This window comes from Vulpes lagopus, chromosome 12 (assembly GCF_018345385.1).
Source record: "Vulpes lagopus strain Blue_001 chromosome 12, ASM1834538v1, whole genome shotgun sequence".
NCBI lineage: Eukaryota > Metazoa > Chordata > Mammalia > Carnivora > Canidae > Vulpes > Vulpes lagopus.
This window is the reverse complement of record NC_054835.1, coordinates 33,209,908-33,231,960: the sequence shown is the minus strand read 5'-3', so window position 1 is coordinate 33,231,960 and position 22,053 is coordinate 33,209,908.

Below are 22,053 nucleotides of genomic sequence, written 5' to 3'. Positions count from 1 at the left end.
CCGTGCTGGCGTGGAGCCTACTTAAGATTCTCTCCCCTTACCCTCTCCCTCTGCCTCTGCCTCCGGTTGTTCACTCTCTCTCTGAAAACAAACAAACAAATAAAAACCAAAAACACAGTTGACCCTATTGTATATACATTGGAATCTAATGGTGGCTCCTAAATTTTCCTTATGAGGAAATGATACATGTTCTCTACGAGCATTCAAACAGGAATCTGTCATGTTTGGTTCTAGGCATTAATCTGAAAGTAACACTCAGGCCCTTTTTCCTGAGAAGGCAATCTCCAAGCACAGTTAGCATGAACTTACATAGTGTTCACTACAGGCATTTTCCAAGTTTTTATATTCATTTTCCTTTACTTATCACACATGAACAATAAGGAGATATTTCCTTCTAAGGAAAAAGGGAAAGATTATTGTTAGTTGAGAAGAACTTAGTGTCTTCAACTTCTATGTCTCAATCTTCCTCTTCAATATAAGAGTTACAGGAAGGAATGCCTGGGATGATCCTGAGTTTGTACATGTTGTTACAGCATGAATTAGTCCTGCTTCTTCCTTTTACATTCCAGTCTGAACAATAAATTACATAGTCTCCTGCTTATGGGATCTGTATTTATCTCCAGTTTGCCATGCCCTACCTTCTTCCCATGCTCAGCCTGAAGGTAGCTGCTGCTTTGGTCCACCTGTCTTGCCAGAGCCTTCTTTGCTTTGCCAAATAGCTCTACCCTAATCACACCTCAGGAGTGATATAGAGCAATAAGATGGCCAAAGGCTTTTTTTCCAACAGCTTGTGTTGTGGGATAGTCACTTTTTCTTTAGAATCTTAAAAACTATTTAAAAAACAGTTTATTTTATTTTATTTCATATTATCTGTGTAAAACCAATAAATACTCCCCATATTGTATCAAGAATATTGAAACTTAATGAGTTTGTGTTCAACAGCATATAAATAATTATGTTTCAGATAAGGGTGGCAACCAATTAGTGGGTAGTGAAATCTCTTTAATGGTTCAAAAGAAACATTTAAAAGTAAAGTAGAATAGAGAATATTAGAGTATGTTGTACATATAAGGCTATATGTTACTTTGGGAAAGTTTGGTTTTAAGTGTGTGTGTGTGTGTGTGTGTGTGTGTGTGTGTGTGTGGTGTGGGTATGGGAAGGAGAGGTTGCTAGTCTCCAAAATGGTTCCCCATTATCACTGCCTCTTGGTATTCATATCCCCGTATAGTTCCCTCCCATACTCATTCATGGTTGGTTTGTGTCATCAATAGAATATTACAAAAGTAATGGTACGTGACTTCTGAGGCTAGGTCATAAAGAACTGTGTATGGTCTCCTAGGGATTTGCATTGTTTTCCCTGTGTGAAATCATTGCCATATCATGAGGATGCTCAAGCAGCTGTGTAGAGAAATCCATGTGAGATTGAATGGAGCTTCCTATCAAAAGCTAGAACCAACTTGCCAGCCATGTGAATGGACCAAATTGGAAGTAGATCCTCCAACTGCATTTAAACCTTCAAATGACCACAGCTCCAGCCTACATCTTGACTAAAACATTCTGGGATACCTAATGCCAGAACCACTCTGCTAAGCTGTTCCCAAATACCTGACCCATAGAAATTGTGAGAGATAATGAATATTATTGTTTTAAGCTACTTAGTTTTGAAGTCATTTTTTTATGTGACAGTAGATTACTACATATATTCACATTCAGGGACATGTGCACATGCACACACACATATATAGAGAGAGGAATTTTAAACCTGTTGTGACATAAAATGTATTTCTTACCACTTATTGTGATAAAAAAGATTTTAAAATACTCATATAGAGGAACAGGAAATCTTATTGCTGATGGGAATGTAAAATGGTACAGCCACTTTGGAAGATAATTTAGCAGTTTCTTACAAAACTAAACATGCTCTTACCATAGACTCCAGCAATAGTATTCCTTGGTATTTATGTGAGGGAACTGACTATGTATATCCACAGAGAAATCTGCATATGGATGCTTATAATATTTTTGTTCACAATTGCCAAAATTGGGAAAGTAACCAAGATATCCTTTAGTAAGTGGATGGATAAACTATGGTACATCTACAAGATGGAATTTTATTCAGCACTGAAAAGAAATAAGGTAAAGACATGGTGGACACTTAAATGCATGTTACTAAGTTACATAGTGACAACTGTATGACAGGCAAAGCCATGGAGACAAAGAAAAGATTAGTGGCTGACTGTTTAGGAGGGATGGATAGATAAAGCACAAAGGATTTTTAGGGTAGTAAGACTACTCTGTATGATGCTATAATGGCAGAGATATATCATTATACATTTGTCCAGGTCCACTGAATTTACACTGCCAAGAGTGAAGCTCGAAGCAAACTGTGGACTTTGGGTGTTGATGATGCACCACTGCTGTTTCAGCAGTGGTGACAAATGCTCCACTCTGGTGAAAATATTGATAATGAGGGAGGCTGTGCATGGGGCACAGGGAGGGCATATGGGAACTCTCTGGACCTTCCTCTCACATTTTCTGTGAATCTAAAACTACTCTAATACAATAAAATCTTTTAAAAATGCCTGTATATATTAGAAATGAAAAGGAAGAGAGAAAAGAAATATGTGAAGCCCTCCAATGTGCCTTTTGCTGTGCAAAATTAAGATGTTTGTTAAAGATTATACTCTTTATATACTATTTATATTTAACTCTTATAATGTTGTAATCATTATAGACCATTTTTTAAACAATTAGACATTCTTATAAACACCGTTGGACAAATGGAAAGTCTGTATCATTTTATAATACAAATAATTGGTGTGGAGGGGATGGTTCAGTCAGTTCAGTGTCTGCCTTTGGCTCAAATCATGATCTCAGCGTCCTGGGATCAAGTCCTTGAATCAGGCTCCCTGCTCAGCGGGGAATCTGCTTTTCCCTCTCCCTCTGCTCTTCCCCCTGCTTGTGCATACGCACACACACTCTCTATCAAATAAATAAATAAAATCTTTTAAAAATAAATAAAACAACAAAGGGATTCCACTTAATTGAACAATAGTGGTTAATATTTAAAAAGATTATGAGAGGGGCACCTGGCTGGCTCAGTCAGAGGAATGTGAGACTTATGACCAAGTGGTCATGAGTTCAAGCCCATGCTTGGTGCAGAGATTACTTAAGTAAGTTTAAAAAATATATATAAGACTAGAAACTAAAAATCCTGAAAGAGAAGGAAGCTGCAGGGAATATAGAAAGCTTTGGTGAAAATACACATAACTGGGAGATAATAGAGAGTTCCTGGATTAGGCAAAAATGATGTTAACACCTGTGCGGAGCTTGATACTCTACCTATATCTCTCATACCCTCTCTCCCTTCCCCTGTCCTACCTATGAACTGCCTTCAGTGGACTTTGAAAACTGTTACCCTCTGACTGGCTGACTCCTGCTGGCAAGAATTATCTCCCATGAAAAAGTCATTAAGTTTCTTCCACAAAAACATTAACCCTGAATATAATTCATTACATTTCTTCACCAACTTCCTCACCATAGAACACAGCAAGACAAAAAAATTTAAATTCAGAGTAAGATAAGGGCTTCGTCAAAGCAACCCCCAAAATACTATTTTCCAAAATTGTGTAATTTCAACAGAGACTCAGTTTTTTAAACATTGATATAATATTTTAAAGTGAAACTCAGTAAAAGATAACATTTTTAGGAAACTACACATTGTGAACATAGCCATCCCTCACTGATTGTTTTTTAAAATTTTATTTATTTGAGGGCAAGAGAGAGAGAGAGAGAGAGAGAGAGAGAGAGAACGAGTGGGGAGGACAGGGAGATGCAGGAAACCAATGCGGGTCTCCATCTCAGGACTCTGGGATCATGACCTGAGCTGAAGGCAGATGCTTAACTGACTGAGCCACCCAGGTGCCCCTCCTTTTGTGGTTTTAAAATCCCATAGTAATTGGCTGGGTTTGTGGAGGTAAGAAAGCACTGTCAAGTCAGCTTCCATTTCTTCCATTGCCTTTACTCTTAGTAAAGACATCAGTGGACTAGTTCAATACTAACAAACCATCATCTGGGCCCCAGAGCACTTCACATCTTTTCCCTGACATGGAGAGCTGCCATTTCTGTTTTAGCACAGTGATTCTCAAAGTTGGCTGCACATGAGAAATGTTGATGACTGGGCTCCATGCCCAGAGAATCTAATTCAATGTTATATTTTGCACTGCTATTTTTTAAAAGCCACCCAGGTGATTTTGGTGTATGATCGAGCTTGAGAAACATTGCTGTAGAGTAAGTTATCTGGCAAGTTTGAAAATAACTTTCATGGTAGCTAGCACACAGAGATCTTTCTAAACAAACCATACGTCTAATTGTGTATCTCCACATCCTTAGCTCTTCCCTGGAGGATGAAGTTCAAGTTCAAGTTATTATTTCTCCAGCCTCACTACCTGATAGCTTGCTCCATTTGATTTATATTCCAGGCATACGGATGGCAGATTCCCAATTATATTCCTGCATATCATGCTTCCGTGACTTTTCCTCACTGAAAATACTCTTTGTCTTCCTACCCCCTTGTTTCTTATATTTATCCCATCAAATCACATTTCAGAGGTCTCCTTGCTGGAAAACTTTTCATGATGCTTCCTATGGCATACCTGCCTTAGTAACGTTAAACCTTATGCAGTTTTAGAGTTGTATATATATTTTGATGTAATTTATTTACTTCTGCAACTGTCCTAGGTTGTAAGTCCCTTAAAGATAGGAAGATGAAGGGCCTTTTCTCTGTATCCATGCATGAATGTGCACATACATATTTGTGAAATGGGCTATAGTCCCTTTCTCCCAAATTTTATCGTAAAGAAATAAAAAGGCACTTTTCATCAGATCAGTGCCTCCTGCCACCTAAACTCACCATTCTTTGTATGACACAAATTGAACCCATTGCAAAAATCCAAGGCTTTTCTTTTGCTTTTAACCTACTCACATTCTCTTCATTCACTTCAAAGGTAAGTATCTTATTTTTTTTTTAATTTTTTTTTAATTTTTATTTATTTATGATAGTCACAGAGAGAGAGAGAGAGAGAGAGGCAGAGACACAGGCAGAGGGAGAAGCGGGCTCCATGCACCGGGAGCCCGATGTGGGATTCGATCCTGGGTCTCCAGGATCACGCCCTGGTCCAAAGGCAGGCGCCAAACCGCTGCGCCACCCAGGGATCCCCAAAGGTAAGTATCTTAAAATGAACATTGTGTCGAGGACAGAGACAGGGCAAAGGCAACCACATTATCTTGCGTCTAACGAGACTCTCCTCAGTTACAAGAGATAAATGATTTCTATATATGCTATGGAAAGATTTTCAGAGAATAAGAAGAATTCCAAATATGGTCTAATATAGCTAAGCATTAAAAATACTTTGAAATTCTAAATAAGTGTTAGTATTAGCATGGGAATTTTACAATACATAAAGTTTTCCACCACAAAGAACTGCTACTAGACTACATAGATCAACATGATTCTGTTATTGTTTTTGTGTTTCTGTCTTCCCACTCATCTATTTTTTCCTTCCTCCCATCTTCCTTCTTTCTTCTTTCCTTACTTCCCTCTCTTCCTTTTTAAATTCCCTGGTTCTGTTATTCTTTTTTTCTCTAAATATGAAAAACAATCATACATTTTTTACTTATTTATTTCTCATAACACTATGTGCCATGACTGTACTAAGTACCAGTTAAATCAAAGATAAATAAGTCCTAGCCCCTACCCTCAGGGAACTCCAAGTTTCATGAGGCAAACACACCAAAAAAAAAAAAAAAAAAAAAAAAAAAAACCAAACAAACAACCGTCTTGTATGATATGTCTTAAAATAGTTGCATTGCAAAGTACTATAAGAACACAGAAAAGGAAACAGAATGCCTTACAAAGTATAAAATATATTTAAAAGATCAAACCAAAGATTAAGTAAAAACGATTTTGAGCTGCAACCACATACAAACCTCTTGCTAAGCACTGGTTTCTTCACATAAATGAACTCACACAATCCTGATAATTAACCATCCAAGATAAGATTATGACTGTTACCATTTATTTAGATCTGAAAACTAAATTTCAAAAAAGTTGTATGACTTTTCAAGGGCACACCTCTAGTAACAGAGGAAGTCTTATCTTAGATAGTGTTATAAATATAATTATTATTTGCAGCTTGGAGGTACCCCATGCTACTGGGATAGAAGATAAAGGTGTAAATTGGTAGCTAAATTTATGGAGAGCTAAATCTGTGCTAAGTGCTATTCTAGTTGTTTTTGATATTAACTCATTAATAGCCACATGAGGTAGGCACTGTTGTTACCTATCTTAAAGGTCAGTAAACTGAGCCATGAAGAAATGAAGATCATAAAGTTACTTAGTGGTTACTGGGCATTGGACTCAGCCATTCTTGAGCTGGCAACCCAAGACAGACAACTACAAGCACAAGTCAGGATATAAACTGTGAGTTCTAGGTGCCAATGAGTGGCACAGATGATATGGGCTTTATTTTTTTAATAATAAATTTATTTTTTATTGGTGTTCAATTTACCAACATACAGAATAACACCTAGTGCTCATCCCGTCAAGTGCCCTCCTCAGTGCCCGTCACCCATTCACCCCCACCCGCTGCCCTCCTCCCCTTCCACCACCCCTAGTTCATTTCCCAGAGTTAGGAGTCTTTATGTTCTGTCTCCCTTCCTGATATTTCCCTCACATTTCTTCTCCCTTCCCTTATATTCCCTTTCACTATTATTTATATTCCCCAAATGAATGAGAACATACATGGTTTGTCCTTCTCCGATTGACTTACTTCACTCAGCGTAATACCCTCCAGTTCCATCCACGTTGAAGCAAATGGTGGGTATTTGTCGTTTCTAATGGCTGAGGAATATTCCATTGTATACATAGACCACATCTTCTTTATCCATTCATCTTTCGATGGACACCGAGGCTCCTTCCACACTTTGCCTATTGTGGACATTGCTGCTATAAACATCGGGGTGCAGGTGTCCCGGCGTTTCATTGCACCTGTATCTTTGGGGGTAAATCCCCAACAGTGCAATTGCTGGGTCGTAGGGCAGATCTATTTTTAACTCTTTGAGGAACCTCTACACAGTTTTCCAGAGTGGCTGCACCAGTTCACATTCCCACCAACAGTGTAAGAGGGTTCCCTTTTCTCCGCATCCTCTCCAACATTTGTGGTTTCCTGCCTTGTTAATTTTCCCCATTCTCACTGGTGTGAGGTGGTATCTCATTGTGGTTTTGATTTGTATTTCCCTGATGGCAAGTGATACAGAACATTTTCTCATGTGCATGTTGGCCATGTCCACGTCTTCCTCTGTGAGATTTCTCTTCATGTCTTTTGCCCATTTCATGATTGGATTGTTTGTTTCTTTGGTTTTGAGTTTAATAAGTTCTTTATAGATCTTGGAAACTAGCCCTTTATCTGATACGTCATTTGCAAATATCTTCTCACATTCTGTGGGTTGTTTTTGAGTTTTGTTGACGTATCCTTGCTGTGCAAAAGCTTCTTATCTTGATAAAGTCCCAAAAGTTCATTTTTGCTTTTGTTTCTTTTGCCTTCGTGGATGTATCTTGCAAGAAGTTACTGTGGCTGAGTTCAAAAAGGGTGTTGCCTGTTTCTACTCTAGGATTTTGATGGATTCTTGTCTCACATTTAGATCTTTCATCCATTTTGAGTTTATCTTTGTGTATGGTGAAAGAGAGTGGTCTAGTTTCATTCTTCTGCACATGGATGTCCAATTTTCCCAGCACCATTTATTGAAGAGACTGTCTTTCTTCCAATGGATAGTCTTTCCTCCTTTATCGAATATTAGTTGACCATAAAGTTCAGGGTCCACTTCTGGGTTCTCTATTCTGTCCCATTGATCTATGTGTCTGTTTTTGTGCCAGTACCACACTGTCTTGATGACCACAGCTTTGTAGTACAACCTGAAATCTGGCATTGTGATGCCCCCAGATATGGTTTTCTTTTTAAAATTCCCCTGGCTATTCAGGGTTTTTTCTGATTCCACACAAATCTTAAAATAATTTGTTCTAACTCTGAAGACAGTCCATGGAATTTTGATAGGGATTGCATTAAACGTGTAAATTGCCCTGGGTAACATTGACATTTTCACAATATTAATTCTGCTAATCCATGAGCATGGAATATTTTTCCATCTCGTTGTGTCTTCCTCAATTTCTTTCAGAAGTGTTCTATAGTTTTTAGGGTATAGATCCTTTACTTCTTTGGTTAGGTTTATTCCTAGGTATCTTATGCTTTGGGTGCAATTGTAAATGCGATTGACTCCTTAATTTCTCGTTCTAAAGTCTCATTGTTAGTGTAGAGAAATGCCACTGATTTCTGGGTGTTGATTTTGTATCCTGCCACGCTACCAAATTGCTGTATGAGTTCTAGCAATCTTGGGGTGGAGTCTTTTGGGTTTTCTATGTAGAGTATCATGTCATCGGCGAAGAGGGAGAGTCTGACTTCTTCTTTGCCAATTTGAATGCCTTTAATGTCTCTTTGTTGTCTGATTGCTGAGGCGAGGACTTCCAGTACTATGTTGAATAGCAATGGTGAGAGTGGACATCCCTGTCTTGTTCCTGATCTTAGGGGAAAGGCTCCCAGTGCTTCCCCACTGAGAATGATATTTGCTATGGGCTTTTTGTAGATGGCTTTTAAGATGTTGAGGAATGTTCCCTCTATCCCTACACTCTAGAGTTTTGATCAGGAATGGATGCTGTATTTTGTCAAATGCTTTGTCTGCATCTAATGAGAGGATCATATGGTTCTTGGTTTTCCTCTTGTTGATATGATGAATCACATTGATTGTTTTACGAGTGTTTAACCAGCTTTGTGTCCCGGGGATAAATCCTATTTGGTCATGGTGAATAATTTTCTTAATGTGTTGTTGGATCCTATTGGCTAGTATCTTGTTGAGAATTTTTGCATCCATGTTCATCAGGGATATTGGTCTGTAATTCTCCTTTTTGGTGGGGTCTTTGTCTGGTTTTGGAATTGAGGTGATGCTGGCCTCATAGAACGAATTTGGAAGTACTCCATCTCTTTCTATCTTTCCAAACAGCTTTAGTAGAATAGGTATGGTTTCTTCTTTAAACGTTTGATAGAATTCCCCTGGGAAGCCATCTGGCCCTGGACTTTTGTGTCTTGGGAGGTTTTTGATGACTGCTTCAATTTCCTCCCTGGTTATTGGCCTGTTCAGGTTTTCTATTTCTTCCTGTTCCAGTTTTGGTATTTTGTGGCTTTCCAGGAATGCATCCATTTCTTCTAGATTGCCTAATTTATTGGCATATAGCTGTTCATCATATGTTTTTAAAATCGTTTGTATTTCCTTGGTGTTGGTAGTGATCTCTCCTTTCTCATTCATGATTTCATTAAATTGAGTCTTCTCTCTCTTCTTTTTAATAAGGCTGGCTAATGGTTTATCTATCTTATTAATTCTTCCAAAGAACAAACTCCTGGTTTTGTTGATCTGTTCAACAGTTCTTCCGGTCTCGATTTTGTTGAGTTCTGCTCGAATCTTTTTTAACTCTCTTCTTCTGCTGGGTGTAGGATCTATTTGCAGTTTTTTCTCAAGCTCCTTTATGTGTAAGGTTAGCTTTTGTATTTGAGTTCTTTCCAGTTTTTGAATGGATGCTTGTATTGCAATGTATTTCCTCCTTAGGACTGCTTTTGCTGCATCCGAAAGATTTTGAACAGTTGAATCTTCATTCTCATTAGTTTCCATGAATCTTTTTAATTCCTTCCTTAATTTCCTGGTTGACCCTTTCATCTTTTAGCAGGATGGTCCTTAACCTCCACGTGTTTGAGTTCCTTCCAAACTTCTTGTTGTGATTTAGTTCTAATTTCAAGGCATTATGGTCTGAGAATATGCAGGGGACGATCCCGCTCTTTTGGTATCAGTTCAGACCCGATTTGTGACCCAGTATGTGGTCTATTCTAGAGAAAGTTCCATGTGCACTTGAGAAGAATGTGTATTCAGTTGAGTTTGGATGTAAAGTTCTGTAGATATCTGTGAAATCCATCTGGTCCAGTGTATCATTTACAGCTCTTGTTTCTTTGGAGATGTTGTGCTTAGAAGACCTATGGAGGGTAGAAAGAGCTAGATTGAAGTCAACAAGTATAAGTGTATTATTATCTAAGTATTTCTTCACTTGGTTATTAATTGGTTTAAATATTTGGCAGCTCCCACATTCAGGGCATATATATTGAGGATTGTTAAGTCCTCTTGTTGGATAGATCCCTTAAGTATGAGATAGTGTCCCTCTTCATCTCTCACTACAGTTTTGGGGGTAAATTTTAGTTTATCTGATATAAGGATGGCTACAGCTGCTTTCTTTTGAGGACCATTTGAATGGTAAATGGTTCTCCAACCTTTTATTTTCAGGCTGTAGGTGTCCTTCTGTCTAAAATGAGTCTCTTGTAGACAGCAAATAGATGGGTCCTGTTTTTTTATCCAGTCTGAAACCCTGCGCCTTTTGATGGGGTCATTAAGCCCGTTCACATTCAGAGTTACTATTGACAGATATGAGTTTAGTGTCATCATGATACCTATTCAGTCCTTGATTTTGTGGATTGTTCCACTGAACTTCTTCTTAAAGGGAAATTTTAAGAGTCCCCCTTAAAATTTCTTGCAGAGCTGGTTTGCAGTTTGGTTTGGAGGCCACATATTCTTTCAGTTCCTGCCTGTCTTGGAAGCTCTTTATCTCTCCTTCCATTTTGAATGAGAGCCTTGCTGGATAAAGTATTCTTGGTTGCATGTTCTTCTCATTTAGGACCCTGAATATATCCTGCCAGCCCTCTCTGGCCTGCCAGGTCTCTGTGGAGAGGTCTGCTGTTACCCTAATATTCCTCCCCATAAAAGTCAGGGATCTCTTGTCTCTTGCTGCTTTAAGGATCTTCTCTTTACCTTTGGAATTTGCAAGCTTCACTATTAAATGTTGAGGTGTTGAACGGTTTTTATTGATTTTAGGGGGGGATCTCTCTATTTCCTGGATCTGAATGCCTGTTTCCCTTCCCAGATTAGGAAAGTTTTCAGCTAGGATTTGTTCAAATACATATTCTGGCCCTCTGGCTCTTTCGGCGCCCTCGGGAACCCCAATTAAACCTATATTTTTTCTTCCTCAGGCTGTCATTTATTTCCCTTAATCTGTCTTCATGGTCTTTTCATTGTCTGTCTCTTTTTTCCTCAGTTTCCCTCTTTGCCATCAACTCTTCTTCTATGTCACTCACTCGTTCTTCCACCTCGTTAACCCTCATCGTTAGGACTTCTAGTTTGGATTGCATCTCATTCAATTGATTTTTAATTTCTGCCTGATTGGATCTAAATTCTGCAGTCATGAAGTCTCTTGAGTCCTTTATGGTTTTTTCTAGAGCCACCAGTAGCTGTATAATAGTGCTTCTGAATTGGCTTTCTGACATTGAATTGTAATCCAGATTTTGTAACTCTTTGGGAGAGAGGACTGTTTCTGATTCTTTCTTTTGAGGTGAGGTTTTCCTTCTAGTCATTTTGTTCAGTGCAGAGTGGCCAAAAACAAGTTGTATTGGGAAAAGGAGAAAAAGAGGGGAGATAAAGAAGAAAATAGAAAAAGAAAAAAGAAAAAAGGAAGAAAAAAAGGAAGAAAAAGAGAAAGAAAAAGAAAGAAAGGAAAAGAAGGGTGGGGGAAGCAAACAGAAATCAAAAAGCAAAAAAGCAAAAAAAAAAAAAAAAAAAAAAAGAAAAGAAAAAAAGAAAAAAACCACAGGGGAGTATCTTCTGATTCTGTATACTTTAAGTCCCTTGACTCCCCCCGGAACTTGTCCGTCTATTTGGTCTTCTGGGGGAGGGGCCTGCTGTGCTGATTCTCAGGTGTTAGCACTTGGGGGAGCTGCTCTGCCCCTGCCTGGTGCAGGGCTCAGTGGAGGTTGTTTACCCCGTGAGGCCCCAGGAGGAACAGCCCCAGTGGCAGGGCCAGCTCTGCAGCGCTGGAGTCAGCCCCCGCAGTAACTCCGGGGCTCTCTGTCTGCAGGGCCTGGAGGCTCCGCGGGGCCGCTGATCTGCTCAGCTGGGGCAGGAGCGTCCTTGCTGTCCTGGGCCCTCCCGGCCTCTGCCTGTCCCTGGGGGAGGCCAGATCCTGGGCTGTGTCCCGGCGCCCTGTGCACCGGGGCCTGCGCTGTTGGATTCGTGCTCCCACTCCGCAGCCTCCTCTGCGGAGCCACCGCCCGAGCTGCCCCCACCCCCCCCAGCTGCTCCGGGCCTGCTGTGCGCGCTGCAGCCCTTAGGGAGCTCGGTGCACTCTCCCGGGCGCAGGTGCCTGTTAGTGTCCCAGGGAGCCCGAGGGCATCCCCGCCCTCCTGGGTCCTGCTCTAACTCCCTGCGAGGCCTTTCCGCCCGGGAAGGTTGGTGCAGCTCCTGCTCCTCCGGGACGGGGCTGTCCTGTCCTGGGGACACTCGCCCCGGCCTCAGCCCGGCTCCTCGCGGGGCCCCTCCCCCTTGGAGGCCTTTTGTGTCTTTATTTCTTTTTCCCCGTCTTCCTACCTTGATAGAAGCGCAAACTCTTCTCACTGTAGCATTCCAGGTGGTCTCTCTTTAAATCTCAGGCCGAATTTGTAGATTTTCAGGATGATTTGAAGGTTATCGAGGTAATTTGGTGGGGACAGGTGACTTGGGGACCCTACTCTTCTGCCATCTTGCCCCTCCTCCTGTGCTCGATATGGGCTTTAAATAAAAAGTTATCCTTGGGAGCAAGAGCTCTTCCTTCTTTTACTAGTCTGACCTGCTAAGGTAGTAGAGCATGGTGTGAGGCAAGTTGCATGGGCTCTGAAATCAGCACAGGGTTTCAATCCTGCCTTTGTTCTAGCTTGTGTGATCTTGGGCAGATTACTTAAATTGCAAAGCCTCAAATTCCTCATCTCTCATTTAATAATGAGACTGATAAACATTCCAACCGATTGATAGGAGGGCCAATTGGATCCTTTGTTAAAAAGTGCCCAACACATACTAAATGCTCAGTAAATGTCTCCCCTGCCCTCAGTCATGCTTTGTCTGACCCCAAAAATTTACTGGTGTTTTAAATAAATAAGGTAAGAATAAAGCGTTGCTTTGGCAAGATTCTAAACCTCTTAGATCCCCTTAAATCTCCATAGCAGTTTTATCTTTCAGCCAAATTCAGCATTTAAGGTATTTCTCTAAGAAAAATGCCCTATGTTTTTAACTTTATAATACTGTAGAATTTAAGCCACCTACCACTGTTGTTAATGAGTCTACTGACATCATATCATAGAACCTTTTAGTTCAGAGCCATTATTTCAGTACATGTGGCTGGAGTAGATGCCTCTACTCCATTGTATCAAAAGCTCAGAAAGAAGGCTTCACTTCCTTAGCTCTCAATCCCATCTATCTTCAAAGAAAGAAAGAAAGAAAAAAAAAAAAAACCCTGCTAAGCAGGAGCTGAGGGAGATGGGGTGGCAGAGAGAATTTTAATGAAAGAACTTGATTTAGGAATATAAATCAGCTGACGATTTAGCTTCTTGTAAGGGGGTAATTTTTGGCACCTGAGGCAACTGCTATGGACTCACACCTGTGCTATCTCTTGCTTTATTTCTGTCTCTAAACTTCTAAGCTATGTTTTATTTCTTTCCTACAGCTTGTCTTGTGGCATATCCTTAAATGGCATCAAGGTTTTCTCATAGGTGTGTACTGTAGCCCATCACTGCCTTGGGAACCAGCAAACCAAGAAGCAAAGGATAGTAATGAGTCTTTACATAACACTGCACTATTTGCTGTTCCCAACAGCTCTGTTCCTTGCTAAGGCAGTGTGGGGACCAATTACCACTACCCATATAAAGTCTGACTGGCTTAATCATTCTTGGAAAAACAATTTCAGTACACTCATTAGAGCCAAAAGAGTTTCCCGTTCTCCAAAGGGATTTCTGAAATGGGAACACTGAAGTAGAATCTGACAGAGCAGAAAAGCAGAGGGAGTTCAGAGAGATGAGAAAGCAAAAAGAAGAGTTTTGTTTCAGTTGTGTCTTTGGATATGAAATAAGCCCCATTTTGATTCAGGTGTTTTGGGGTTTTTTTTGACCATTATGATAGAGATAGCCACTTGAAAATACTGAGATTTCTTCCTATGTGTGTAATAAAATGATAAATTAATAGCCCAGCCCCCTTTTTTAAAAAGATTTTATTTATTTATTCATTAGAGTCACAGAGAGAGGCAGAGCCACTGACAGAAGGAGAAGCAGGCTCCTTGCAGGGAGCCCATTGTGGGACTCGATCCCGGGACCGGAATCATGCCCTGAGCCAAAGGTAGATGCTCAACTGCTGAGGCATCCAGGTGTACCAAGCCCAGATCTTTGAATGGAGATGCCAAAGTCAGATTGATCTTCTTTTGTGATTATCCTTTGAGAGTTATGGGGGCAGGATGAAAGAATCTTCTACTGCTGTCCATGTTAGGGCAGCATGGATGAGGCCAGAGAACGCCTGACTTCAAGGACCAGGTGGGTCTGGGAAGATTCCTAACAGATTATGGAGAAAAGCATGCTCACCTACCCTGTATTACTGCTGGTATGGGTAGTGGGCATGGGGCTTCTACTTCCAGAGGCATATGCCTGACACCCAGTCCCACCAAGCAAACAGTGAGGGGAAAAAACAGTGACCTTTTGATTTAAAGAAAGGCAAGTTCCAGACTCAGTGTATTCATACTGCCAGATTTTGCCCTAACTTAGCGACTCTGGCACCCCTTCCATATCTTGGAAAAATGTTGTGCATGTTTGTATGCATGCACTTAAAAAGTAGACTCACTAAAGACACATACGATGGGGACATCCAGACCGAGGCATAGAACACTCTAATCTTATGTTTAGCACAGCACTGAAGAGGAAGGACCTCTTTCCTGCTCCCCTACCCTTCTTGACTGTCATGCATCCACATACAAGGGAACCTTTACTAGGCCAGAGAAGGAATTCAAACACTTTGGGCAACCCCATCTAACAAGTACTGTATCGGTTGCCATGCGGCAGTTATACAGATGGCAACAAAGAACACAGGATTTGGTGAATTTGGAGCATTAAGTTTTCTTTTCTTTCTTTCTTTGAGAAACTAGGACTTAGGAGTTAGCTCTCTAGGGTTTGTGGACTCATCTTAGGACCAGGGTGACTGAAAGAAGGAAAAACAGCATTCCTATAAATAGCCTGATGGAGTCATGGTGTAATTTAACCTGAACACTAAAAAAAAGCATGATCCTATTTTGTATCCCTCACTGGGGATTTTCACCTCTTGTTTCTCAATATAAACATCTTTAAGAGCTTGAGGAGACTTTGAAGGGAAGAATGCCAAGATGAAGGGAAAGGAAATAACATTTATTGAGCATATTCTGTCTTAGGTACTCGTAAGCTTTCTAGATATGTTAGTTTATTCAATACTTGCAAAATTCCATAAGATTTATGGTTGGGTCCTATTAATGAACAAAGAGTTAAGGCACAGGAGATGCTAAGTAATTTGCCTTAAGTCACGTGATTGCTGGAAGGCAGATGTAGATTTGGGAAGTGAACTAGCTAGCCCAGCAGTGCCTTCTCTTTAAAGGTGGACAAAATGAGCTGGAAGAAGAAGGGAAAGGGATGCAAAACCAAAACTAGACTTCCGATTTTCTCACTCCCAGCAAGCGCTCTTTCCAGCCCAGTCTCACCTAACACTGTTCAATGCTTAGGCAAGTAAGGAAGAGAAATAAGAAAGGGAAAAAGTTGAGAAAATTGTATTTGCCACAAGTATCCAAGATTATGACTCCTCCTTTCTCCCCTCTATGTGGTTACATAACTTAAGCAAAAGAACTTCAAGAATTTTCAGTCACCACCGTAATGTCCCTGGTAATGTTTTTATGTAGCTTTTATTTTTCCCATGCATTGCTTTTATCACCTGCTGGGTATTATTAGATTTTACACACTATTTGACATGAAACTTGGCCCCTGATGAAACGATGCTATTTTGGATTCTCGTGAAAGCCTACAAGACTGGAAACAGATTTATTATGCCATTTCTCCTTACCTTACTTGAAGAAATCTGCATGAATACACTGTAACTTTGCTCTTGAGACTGGAGATTTTTTTAAGGGATACATAGATAATAAAAGATAATGCCATTTTATCTTTCCATTTTTTAGCATATGGAAGCATACACGAGCAAAGAGTGCTTTAAGAGGACAAAGACTTGAAATGATCGTTTCTTAATGAATTGATTCATTTAGTAACTGGTAATATTTTGCCTTATGGACAATTCAAATCATATAACACCTTGTTTTCTCTTTATGTTTGTAATTCGGGAAGCCTGAGATCAATTTGCAGTCTTCTTAGATAAATGTAATGACCTGAATTCTTTATTACTATTTGTTCCTCTGGTCCTAACTTACATATTTTACCTTTACTTTCTCATCATCTGTTTTAAAAAAATATTTTTGTATTTTTTTATAATTAATTACATTTACTTTCCTTGTTTCAAATCCTTTCAGAAAAATGGAGGGATATAGGTAGAGAATTAGCAAGCAAGCAAGCAAGCAAGCTACACTTACTCAATGGCATCGTGTCAATAAGAGACAGTTTCTTTTTTTACAGTTTAAAATGAGAAATTTCTTAAAGGGATTTAAAATTTCATCCTGTTTGGCATGGCTCCTAATACCTATAAAGCACTGCCTGCTTTCTATTTTGAAACAAGAATGATAAATTGGGTTAGGTTGGTGGAATTGAGCAGCAATGCATGTGTGATATGTTGCTGTCATGTTCACAGAATATAAATTTTACATTGTGGTTGAAACTAACATATGCACTGTAATGCAGAAATGGCTATTCAGTTTGACTATTTCACTATATATGCTGATCAGTTTTCTTATGTTTTTCATTTTATTAGTGGTTTGATCACCTTAATTTGAGTTTTTATTTTTTTGAAATGGTTATTAAAAGATATTTGAAACATTTTGCAATGACTTTCTTAGGTAGTCTAACAAATGTTGTTAAGCAAATATTAAAATTAACTCATAAAATCTGAATTGTATAGAATAATCTACAAAATAAAATCCTACTAATTTAGGAGCTCAGTTATCAGAATCACTTAAGAGTTGTTTTAGCTCTTTCATTACTATTCTTTCAAAATACAGTCTGAAGACAAATCCTAAGAGAAGAAATATGTCAGATTTGGAAGGTCTTACAATATTTTCAAGATATTCATCTGACTCTGGCTCTTACAATAAAATATACCCAATTCTAACTTCATCCTTTCTAATATTAAGCAAAAAGTTGTAAGACATAACTCTAGCCTCATTTATAATTATACCATCTAAAAGGAACCCTAGTGCTAGTGCTAATCTTATTTAAAACCCTAATATTAATGCTAAGCCTTGTTAAAGCCTCTCATACTAGATTAACATTTACTCTCAAGATAAAGCTAAATCCTAACCTTCTCTTAACTCTATCCTTAATACTAGCATCAACACAAAACCCAGAAAAGAAGTAAGTTTCAACTCACATACATTCAGACTGGTGGTGTTTTCTCTGGGTCACTTCTTTGGAGAATAATTTCAAGGCTCAGGAGGAAAGAGTTCTGAAATGCATTAGCAATGCCTGCCTTAATCTATGAGGCAGGAATTGCTACATGGATACCAAGCATTTGCCATCCCTGGTAATACTAACTCTTGCCCTGGTCTGGCCTTAGCTCCCTGAAGGAGGGATGGCCAGATTTGTGTGGCAGATCATAAGTGACAAAAAAGAGTTTCCTGCTTTTATCTTAATTATAATTAACAGTTAGGACTTGAGTTCCTCACTAAGGGTTTTTCTTTCCTAGAGGGGACTGTAGGAATCCTTTAAGGAGGAAGATAATAGATTTTTTTTTTAATTTTGAGGAAGATAGATTAAAATTTTTCTTTTATTTTACAGTTTGTCAGAAGGAGTCATTCATTCCCTAAAAATGAAAGAATTCCAACAAAGAGTTGAAATTTAAAAGCTCAATACTATATTCTAATTAGAAAGTGGCCAATTTTCAAAGAGGCCACCTAATGATCATTCTGCTACCGAGGTAATAAATTGTCCCATTTCTCTAGGACTTTTATTTAATATATCCAGTGTGCTTAATCTCTGCCGATTGTTAATTTGACACAATCGATGGTATATTTCACAATATGTAAGGATCATTCTTATAGGGCAATGTTTCTCAGCACATGGGGCAAGATCTTCAAATAATGGTTGGGAAAATTATTTTCTTAATTGGTTTTATTGAAAATTTTGAGCATAGACAAAACTTGAAAGAATAGAATGATGAACTCCCAGATACTTCTGACCAGCTTCAACAATTATCAACCTACGGCTAATCTTGTTTAACCAATTACATACCTCTCCGTGGATTTTGACTCAAATTTTAGACATAATTTTATGTTATTTGGACATCTCTCTGCAACTTAATGACTTGATTTTTTAAATCAGCCTTGAGATATATTCAAATACCATAAATTCACTAATTTAAAATGTACAATTTAGTGCTTTTTAATGTGTTTGCTGGGTTGTTCTAGAATCACCACAATAATTTTAGAATATTTTCATCACTCCCAAAAGAAACCCAAGACATGGGGCACCTGGGTGGCTCAGTGGTTGAGTGTCTGCCTTCCGCTCAGGTTGTGATCCCAGAGTCCTGGGATCAAGTCCTGCATCAGGCTCCCCACAGGGAGCCTGCTTCTCCCTTGCCTGTGTTTGTGTCTTTCCCTCTGTGTCTGTCATGAATAAATAAATAAAATCTTTAAAAAAGAAAACAGAAATCCAAGACATTTTGTCATTCCTCATTTTACTTCTACCCTCCAGCCCAAGTCAACCACTCATCTAATACTTTTCAGTATAGACTTATCTATTCTGGACATTTTATATCAAAGGAATCATAATATTTTATCTTTGTGTTACTTTAACTTAGCATAGTATTTTCAAGACTCATCAGTGTTGTATCAAGTATTAGTACTTCCTTTTTAAAAAATCAAATAATATTTCATTGTTTGGATAGATCACATGTGGTTTACTCAATCATCATCATTTGATGGACATTTGGGTTGTTTGCATTTTTTGGTTATTAGAAATAATACTGCTATGACTGTTCATGTATGGATTTTTGTGTGGACTGATATTTTCATTTTTCTTGGATGTATAATTTAGGGTAAAATTAATAGGTAATATGACAATGGTGTTTAAAAAAAGTTTAAGGGGCATCTGGATGGTTCAGTTGGTTAAGCATCTGCCTTCAGCCCAAGACATGATCCCAGGGTCCTGGGATGGAGTCCTGTGTGATGCTTCCTGCTCAGCAGGGGGTCTGCTTCTCCCTCTCCCTTTGCCTCCTCCTACTCCAGCTCATGTTCTCTCTCTCTGTCTCAAATCAATAGATAAAATCTTTTGTTTTTAAAGGTTAAAAACTTTTTGAGGAACTTATCAAACTCCTTCCAAACTGGCTGCACCATTTTACTTCCTCACCAGCAATATATTTAAGTTCCAATTTCTCTATATGTTCACCAACACTAATAAGTGTTTTTTTATTTTTTATTATAACTGTCCTAGTAAGTGTGAATTACTGTGGTTTTTGTTTACTTTCCCAAATGATTAATGACCTTGAGCATCTTTTCAAACATTCATTGGTCTTTGTATATCTTCCTTGAAGAAATGTCTATGCTATTCTTTGCTCATTTTAATTTTTTTTTAATTTTTATTTATTTATGATAGTCACAGAGAGATAGAGAGAGAGGCAGAGACACAGGCAGAGGGAGAAGCAGGCTCCATGCACCGGGAGCCCGACGTGGGATTCGATCCCGGGTCTCCAGGATCGCGCCCTGGGCCAAAGGCAGGCGCCAAACCGCTGCGCCACCCAGGGATCCCTCTTTGCTCATTTTAAAATTCAATCACTTGTCTTTATATTATTGAAGTGTAAGAGTGATTTACATATTCTGGATACAATTCGCTTACTGGATATGATTTGCAAATATTTTATCTTATTCTGTGGGTAGGATTTTCACTGTTAGGATGCTATTGTTTATGAACAGTTGCTTGGGTTTTTTTTTTTTTTAATTTTAATGAAGTCTGTCTATGTATACTTTTGTTACTTACGTTTTTGGTGACATATCTACTTAACCATTTCTAAATCCAAGGTAAAGATTATTTTGTTTTCCTAAAGATTTTATTTATTTGACAGAGAGTGAGAGAGCGAGAGAGAGAGCACAAGTGATGTGTGTGTGGCAGAGAGGGATAAGCAGAGAGAAAGAGAGAAGCAAGCTTTCCACTGGGTAGAGAGCCTGATGTGGAGCTCAATCCTGGGATCAATACCTGAGTCGAAGGCAAACACGTAACTAACTAAGCCACCCAGGTGCCCCAAGGTAAAAATTATTGACCCTATGTTTTCTTAGAAGAGTTTTACAGGTGAGATACTCATTCTCTACTGAATTTTTTTTGATATCCTTATCAAAACTAATTGACCATAGATGTAAAGGTTTATTTCTGGACCTTAACTTTTCAGTTCATTGATCTGTATATCTCTCTTTATGATTGAACCACACTGTCTTGATTAGAGTAGCTTTGTAGTAATTTTTGAAATCAGAATGTATGAGTCCTTTATTATAATTTTTTGAGCATTGTTTGGCTATTCTGAGTCCTTTATTTTCCAAACAAACTTTAGAATCAGCTTGATAATTTCTAAAAAAAAAGGGGGGGGTGGAGAAAGAAAAGAAAAAAAAAAGAAAAGAAAAGAAAAGGTAGCTGGTATTTTAATGGGCATGTTGAATTTATAGATGATTTGGGGAGTACTGCCAACTCAACAATATTAAGTTCTCCATTTAATGACATAGAATATTATTCCACTTATTTAGCTCTTCTTTAATTTCTTTCAATAATGGTTTGTAGTTTACTTTTTACAAATCTTGCACTGCATTTGTTAAGCTTATTAGTAAGTACTATTTATTGATGCCCTAAAAATAAAATAGTTTTCTGTATTCCATTTTCAGATTGTCTTTGTTAATATGTAGAAATGCAATTGACTTTTCAATATTGGTTTTATATCTTGCAACCCAGCTGAAGTCAAATTTTTTTGGTGGATTCCTTATGATCTTCTATTATTTGTTCCCTTCTTTCCAATATAGATGCTTTCTATTTTTCTTGCCTGCTTGGCTTTTCTAGAACCACTAGTACAATATTGTATAAAAGTAGCAAGATCATTCATCGTCATCTTGTTCCTGATCTTAGCAGGAGAGCATCAAGTTCTTATTCACTGTAATCTTAGCTAATGGTTTTTTATAGATGCTTTTACCAGGTTGCAAAAGCTAACTCCTAATCCTAAAACTAAGATTGTTGAGTGCTTTTTTTATTATGAAAGAATGTTGAATGTTGTTAATGCTTTGATAAAAATCAGATTAGGTCCTGCATTCTATTAATAGGGTATATTACATTAATTGATTTTCAGATATTAAACCAACCTTGAATTTCTGAGTTAAATCCCATGCTCATGGTATTTTTGTAAGGTAGCTGATCATTTCCCCTTTTCCATTCCTAATTTTGATTCCCCCCCTTCCTTTTTTGCTACCAGTGTGTCAATTTTGTTGATATTTTCAAAGGACAAACCTCTGGTTTTGTTGATCTTTTTCAATTTTTCTATTTCATGTATTTTTGTTTTGCTATCATTTCTTTCTGCTTATTTCAGGTTTACTTTTCTCTTGATTTTTTGGCTTCTTCTTCTTCTTCTTCTTCTTCTGGATAGAAGTTAATCATAGTTACTTGCAGCTACTCATTCCCCCTCTAACACTGCTTTAGCCACATTCCATATATTTTGTTCTGATGCCTCAGTCTTTGAATAATGAAAGATAGGAAAAGAAAATAACCCAGCAGACAAAGTAGTCAATCTCACTCCTCCACACATCAAAGGCTTTGACACACAGTGATACCATATAATATGTTTTAGAAACCAGAGTAACTGAAAAACTGAGCTATGGTTGCATTTGCTTGAGAACTGGGGCCATCAAGAAGCTCA